General features: G+C 38.8%; 3 long non-coding RNA genes across 3 annotated transcripts; 2 read left to right on the forward strand and 1 right to left on the reverse strand.

Moving 5' to 3' along the window:
* Nucleotides 1–221: 221 nt before the first annotated feature.
* Nucleotides 222–570, forward strand: LOC137740532 (uncharacterized). Its single transcript, XR_015966497.1, has 2 exons — nt 222–267; nt 403–570. It is a non-coding gene; the product is annotated as an uncharacterized LOC137740532 (long non-coding RNA).
* A 195-nt stretch (nt 571–765) lies between these two features.
* Nucleotides 766–1824, reverse strand: LOC148694225 (uncharacterized). Its single transcript, XR_015966495.1, has 2 exons — nt 1594–1824; nt 766–1515 (listed from the first exon to the last, which is right to left on the reverse strand). It is a non-coding gene; the product is annotated as an uncharacterized LOC148694225 (long non-coding RNA).
* Nucleotides 1825–4495: 2671 nt separating this feature from the next.
* Nucleotides 4496–5394, forward strand: LOC148694226 (uncharacterized). Its single transcript, XR_015966498.1, has 2 exons — nt 4496–4607; nt 4914–5394. It is a non-coding gene; the product is annotated as an uncharacterized LOC148694226 (long non-coding RNA).
* The last annotated feature ends 2039 nt before the right edge of the window (nt 5395–7433 follow it).

Below are 7433 nucleotides of genomic sequence, written 5' to 3' on the forward strand. Positions count from 1 at the left end.
TTGCCGAGGATGGGATGAAGATGCGAGTTGGTACACATTTTGTTAATACAGTATATGATACGATGATTTGTTGTCTACCCTTTTTTCTGTTTGAAACGTTTACTCTTCTAAATCATTGGAAAACATTATAAGGTGATACATTTTCTTAATACATGCAGAGTTTTGGCAGTCGACAGTGGGATACTGGTTTTGCCATTCAAGCTTTGCTTGCTTCCAATCTGTGCACCCACGCTCGCTAGAGGACATGACTTCGTCAAGAAATCTCAGGTTCGTTTTTTATTTAGTCAACTGAACTTTCCTGTTTATTTTTTTTTTTTTATTTATTATTTTTTTTTGTGAAACGTATATGTGCATTGATTAATTTGTTCTCACTAGTGATTTTTTTGTAATCGAATTGTAAAGGTTAAGGACAATCCATCGGGTGACTTCAAAAGCATGCACCGCCACATTTCCAAACGATTGTGGACTTTCTCTGATCAAGACCATGGATGGCAAGTTTCTGATTGCAATGCAGAGGGTTTAAAGGTAACAAATACTTCAACTTAGTTATCCACCGTAAATGCTATTTCCATTTTTTACACCGTAAATGCTACTTTTATCGATGATGCCACCGGAGCTCGTTGGTGAAAAAATGGAACCTGAGCAGTTATATACGATGCTGTCAATGTCCTAATTTCCCTACAGGTACAACTATTATGTCAATCAGTCATATATACGAGTATGAGTTGCATTTTGCTTCCCTGCGTAATCAAATTTTGGACCTAATGCATGCTGCCTTACTTTAAAAACCTTCAAAAACTTGTAGCATTTCAAGACATTTGTTCTTCACCGCACGGTCTATTAGGTCTCTCTACTCATTACAGATCTCATTTTATGGCTCATTGTAGAGTAAGAATGGTGGTTTAGCTGACACGCCCCGATCTCGATATTTCCCGAATACCAGGATAGGCAGTGTTGGCCGACATCGTTAACGGTCAGAGTTAACGGGTCACGGCTCCGGGTCGGACCAGGTCAAACGGGTCTAGGCTTCGGGTTGGACCGGGTTTAGGGTTTTAGGTAAACGGGCCGAAGGCCCTGGTTCTCACATGGCCCGAAGGCCTAACTGAAAGGGCTTGAAGCCTTGGTTTCCTCACATGGGCCTGGGTTCACAAGGTTTCCAATTGGGCTGGGCTTTTAGGCCTGGCCAGCTTGTATTTGGGTTTTAAGGAAATAAAAACAAAATAATTTAAAAAGGGTTTTGGGTTGGGTTTTCGAACGGGCCTAAGGCCCGAGGGTTTAGAACGGCCTAAAGGGCCTGGGTTTCGACGGAGGGGCAAAGAGCTTCCCCAGCTCCGGCCGACGGCGTCCCTTAGTTCTAGGGTCCGATCTAGGCACAAAAAGGACGTACAAGGTGAGGGGAAGTGTTTTCTCACCTTCGATTCACCATGGAAGGGCCTGAGGTGGTCGGGTTTAAGCTCACACACCCACGGCTCGCCGGAAAACTGGGCTTCCTTTCCGAGCCATTTTTCTGTAAACCTTGACCACGAGTATAACGTTCAATAATCGCATCCAAGCATCAATCTAAAACGGAGAGAGGGAAACCCCGAGGCTTACCTAGTCGGGAAGACGAGGAAACTCGCCGAAGTGTTTTCTGGGCTTCGCCACGCCTTGCAGCGACGAGAGAGAGAGAGAGAGAGAGAGAGATAGAGAGAGATAGAGAGAGAGAGAGACGACGGGGTGTTGATGGTGGTTTGATTGTGATGGTGGCTGCTTGTGTGTGTGTGTCGATCGGGAAATAGTCCGAGAGCGAGAGGTGAGGGTCTCGAGAGAGGGAGAATGAGTGAAAGAGAGAGAAGTGGAGAGTTGAAAGTGAGGGTGAGAGAGTGAGGCCTCGGGGTGGGGGAAAGAGAGAGAAGTTGGGGGGGGGGGGGGGGGGGGGGTGGTGGGCTGCTGCCACGTGGGAGCTTGAGGGAGTTTGGAAATCTAGATAGAGGGTCCGGATTTGGTTAAGATAGGGGACCAAATTGGACATTTCATAAAATTTTTAGGGTATTTATGAAATTACACTATAATTCGGGGGTGGGGTGTAACATTAGCAGCCTGGGAACCAGCTGGAGCAGCAGAATGGTTGGAAGTAAGAATTTTAAAGAACTGGAGTAATGTTGTCGAACTTAGTTAGATGCGTAAGAAACTAAAGTTTTTGAAGGCATTATTAATTAGTATATACTTACTGGACATTCTCACTTTTTTTTTTTCCCCAGATGTTGAATCCCAAGGAATTCTTCGCAGACATTGTTGTTGAGCATGAATATGTTGAAGGCACCTCATCTGCTATTCAGGCTGTAGTTTTGTTTAAGAAGTTGTACCCCGGCCATAGGAAGTTGTACCTTGAAAATATACAAATGGAATATGGTTCATGGTATATATATCATATTATTGAATAAAAATTTGATTATACACAGTTTCTTTGATTAACAACTATAGCAGAGAAACAACTTAGTTAAGAAACATTTGCACAGGTACGGGAACTGGGGAGTTTGCTTCACATATGCTACCTGGTTTGCTCTTGGAGGGTTAACAGCTGCTGGCAAGACTTTCAACAACTGTGCAGTTATACGCAAGGCTAGTAATTTTCTACTCGCAATCCAGAAAGAGAACGGTGGTTGGGGAGAAAGCTACCTTTCATGTCCATAAAAGGTAAAATATGGGAGGTGGATTATGTTTGAAGCTAGCTCCAAGTCTCTTAGTTAATCTCATTGTCTTAGACTAAAATATTTCAATCTGTGGTGGGTGATGCAGGAGTGCGTTCCTCTTGAAGGAAACCGATCAAATTTAGTACACACAGCTTGGGCTATGATGGGTTTGATTCATGCAGGACAGGCGGAAAGAGACCCCACACCTCTTCATCGTGCAGCAAAGTTGATAATAAACTCTCAGATGGAAAATGGTGATTTTCCTCAGCAGGTATCTTGGTTACCCTAACATCTATTCCAACCAAAAATATTTCCCTAACATTACTTGCATTGGAAGCTTGACCAGTAAAAAAGATGAAACACAATAACATTTCGTTTTGCGTACGTATGCTCAAATTTTACCTGCAACGTTTTATAACATCCAATCACTAATTATATATGGCAGAAAATCATTGGAGTGTTCATGAAGAACTGCATGCTACATTATGCAGCTTATAGAAACATCTACCCACTGTGGGCTCTTGCAGAACACCGCAAGCGGGTTCCATTGCCTTCCAAAGCCTAATTAGGCTTTCTGTATTGTTTAGCTCTTGCATGCAGCATCATTTAATAAGCATAAATGCCAGTTCTTGAAATTATGTATGATACAAAATGTGTATCGATCAGATGAGGAAGCAAGATTTACATATTTGGAAATCAGTGAAATTATACTTATTCAAACTAAAAATATAACATAAAATAAAAATGTATCTTTGCCGGCTATATTTTTTATTCTTTATTTTCTTATTAGATGACTAAAATTACAATATTATAGGACGAATATAGATTGTGAGACATGTTACTCAAGGGTGTATTGCAAGAATTTAGGCCAAAGTCGTTAAGAATGTACTGCGTACAAAAATAAGATGGAAGGACTTGAAATGATTAGATGCAATAAATTTGAGAAAACTTTCAAATAACCAAGGTGTCATTTTGAAAGTCCTTTGGTCAGTGTCTTTATAGTGCATTTCTAGTGTTTTTATATTGATTGAGTAATTTATTGATAATGTTCTTGTAGTGCATTTTTCACAATTTAGAATAAAATGCCCTGAAATTTTGAAAGTCCCTCAAACATAAGGCAAATAATCAAAGAAACGTAACACTTCTCATCCCTCGCCAACTTTCCAAAATGCAAATAAGGTTGGCTTGAGGCCACATATGTAACTATGCTAATCACTCTACTTATTAGTGCCACAAATATCTCTGTTTACTTGGGTATTGTAGAAGAACCTTTGAAGTCAAGGATGGTGTGTTGGATTGGGAGTCCTTCTCACTGATGGGATTTATCCGTCAGGTTTTGCTTTCCCTTATTTATTTTTGCAATGATTTTATGAACGCTTTGATTATTGGTAAATCTCGTGAGAAACTCTTTGGCACAAGTTGTAAAGACTTGGTGATGAATCAAAGACTGGTCGATCAACACCAATTGCCCAGCGAATTTCTGAGATTGATAGGGCAGAAGAAAATTTTTCATTTGTGGTTTGGAACCAGGAAGAGCATGTTGAACACGAATAATGTCTTGACTTACAATGTTTCTGAAGATTCAACCATAGAACCAGCAACTCCACAGAACTTGCTAAGAGATATCGCAGTGTCGTCAATCACAGTTTTATCTTCTACTTCTATGCGTGACACAAGTGCCCAGTCATTCAAAAGAAAGAGAGAATCAGCCAGAAGATGTCTTTTTGCCAGTCCTGAACAAAGGTCGTTCCTCAGTTAATTCTTTTTTTTTATTTTGATTTTTGGCAATGTGCAAACTTTAAACTATCGTATACTCATGTTTGCCAGCTTTTGTCACAAATTTAAGACAGTGATGAAGTTCCTATCAAGTTATTGAAAAATATATCGTCTCCGGCTGCTGCAAAAACATATTCCGGTCCCTCCAAAAAAGACTAGGTAACTACCTTTAATGCTTACTTGTTCTGCAAGTGTTAATTTGTTTGTACACAAATCAAACACATCTATTTTCACTTTCCAATTATTTAAGCATTTTCCATCCAACTCACTTCAGTCGAAATTTAGCGTTCTTAGCATATACTTATTTCGAATTGATATAATATTGTTTGTTTAATTTTCCTCCAGAGCATTTTATCTGTTTCTATCTTATACAAAAAAAAAAAAATACATACCACATACTTTTATCTGATTGTCTTTCTCAATTTTCTTACTTGAAACAACACTTGGTTTTATCGTATTTTTCAGATCATGCAAAAGGCGGTTATCAACTTTCTCCTATCCATTTGTTGCAGAAAGAACACTGAATCTTCCTTTTGAATTGATGTTATTATCGCTCCTTTAATCAATATGCATCAAACAGTGTAGACAATATTTTTTGCATGTAAATAGCCCAGCATTTTGCAATATTTTGTATGCAAATGCTGGTCCCAATTTTTTATCTAGGTTGATCAATATTCTGGGCATGTACATAGGCCAGCATTTTCCAATGCTTTCTGTGTAAATGTTGTCCAGAATGTGTATTTTAGGTTGGTCAATATTTTTTGCATGTACATAGTCTAGCATTTTCTGATCTTTTGTATAACAAATGCTGGTCCCAAGTGAAAACAACGAAGTATGGTAAATGGTCCCAATCTTTTGTATATCTACATTAATCTTGCTGTTTTCTTGCACTCTCTCCGTTTTTCAAGCATGGTAACCAACATACTTTTCAAACCCGCTGCAACCCATTGCCTAGTCCTCTCTAAAAAGACGATTGCACAAAAACATGTAGTTGGATATTTTCTATTGGCTAACAGACTAACATGCATCTAGTCGTTGCCTAATAGACTAATTGGTTGGTAAATCACATAATACTATTACTTGGTGGAGAAATGCTAAGAAGACTCTTTTCAAATAAGGACTTTCTTGTGTGTCTATATAGAGATAAAATAATGATGAGAAGTTAAAATGCATGCATCCCTCTCCCACCGCACCTTCCATAAAAAGTGTTTGTTAGAATATTTTTAATCCAACATATACCAAAAATATCCTAATATCCAAATGATAAATGTTAGGGAAATCATATTTTGTATCACATTGATGTACTATCTAATGTAGCAACTGTTGTGTACTTGACATGTTAGTTAATAAATTCATTTCATTGGCTAATGATTGTATGAAACATTTGCTAGATCATGTGACATGGTATAAATATGTGGTCTCCTAGCTTCACTCTATTCAAATAACCTGCAAAACTTTTGCAAATGATATCCTTTACTTTTAAGGATAATACTTGCGTACTCATAAGCGTGTACTCACCTTTTAATTTTGTCCAATATTTTTTTACACATGTTATTGCTCTAGTAAAGGATTGACATGTTATTAATTTTTCTTGTGCTTTAAAAACCAAAGAACATGTGACATTTTTTTTTATTAGGCCAAATCAAAAAGTGAGTATTATGTTGTTATCGGTTCAGTTTTTAAGAACACGTTAAGATAACGAGCTTGACATGACACGATCTGTTAATAGCTTATATGAAACGAAAACAAAAAACACAACTCGTTTACTAGATCTCCAAAATACCCTCGGGCAATGTTTTGCCTACGGGCGATGCTTTGCCTAAGGACGATGTTCTGCCTACGGGCAATGTTCTGCCTTTAAGCGATACTGATACCACTATTTAGCATATTATATATAATATATGTTTTATGAAAGGTTTTATGGCATGCTTGGGTTTTCAGAAAACCTATCACTTAATATGTTACTAGTTTTCATAAACTTTGGGGGGTTAGTACGTTGTGGAATATTTATGTTCATACTACTTATATATCAACTTGCTTCACTCATGTTTGTTTTGCGCCCCCTCAGGACTTAGAAATGAGGCTTACAATCCGAGCTACGAGGACTTCTCCTACCAGTGATCCTTGTGTCATCTCCTCTACGTTTGACATCACTTGTAATGGCACTTCTGTATTACCTTCCGCTTGTAATCTATTTTAGTAGTATGCTCTGAACATTTCATGCATTGTCACTAATTCATTGTTAGCAGTTTAATATTCTTACATTTCGGAAAAGTTGTATTTTGAATATTACTTGCTTAGTTGTGCGAAATTTATATGCATGTTTCACATATTCTTGGCATATGCATTCATTAAATAGATTGCATCACCCTTGGGTGCCGGCCAGCACGTGGCCATCCTGCTATCCCCTGGACATCGGGATTAGGGCGTGTGAGATTGGTATCAGAGCATACTTAGGACTTTATTCTTCCATTTGGTAATCATAATCCCTCTTGTGGCCACAATCTTTCAACTTTCTAAATCTTCTTTGCCTTTTATCATAATCATGAATCCTTCTTATGGGAATGTGTCAAATGGGAGGAATTCAGCAATTGACCTTCACTTTGCGAAATGCTTTTCCCAGTCATAGCGGGCTGACCCGTACTTATATGGAGATTACTCGTAGCCACGACGTTACTCAGTTAAGAGTAGTTGGTGCATGTGAGGAGGCCGAGGATTGGCTTAAGAAAATGGAGGATATGCTTGAGGGTATGAAGTGCCCAGTGGGTAAGTGGGCGAGTATCACTGGTCATTTCCTTCAGAGGCACGCGAGACTTTGGTGGAAGTTAGTGAAGGACTCCCGGCCACATAACTCTTTTATAACTTCGGTTACGGTCAGGAGACTCTTCAGCGAGCATTTTTTGAGTCTAGAGTATCAGTTGAGGAAGAGACAAGAATTCTTAACTTTCGCCAAGGCGACCTGACTATCACAGAGTTTGATAACAC

This window comes from Pyrus communis, chromosome 9 (assembly GCF_041283825.1).
Source record: "Pyrus communis isolate YQ-2024b chromosome 9, ASM4128382v1, whole genome shotgun sequence".
NCBI classification, from domain to species: Eukaryota; Viridiplantae; Streptophyta; class Magnoliopsida; order Rosales; family Rosaceae; genus Pyrus; species Pyrus communis.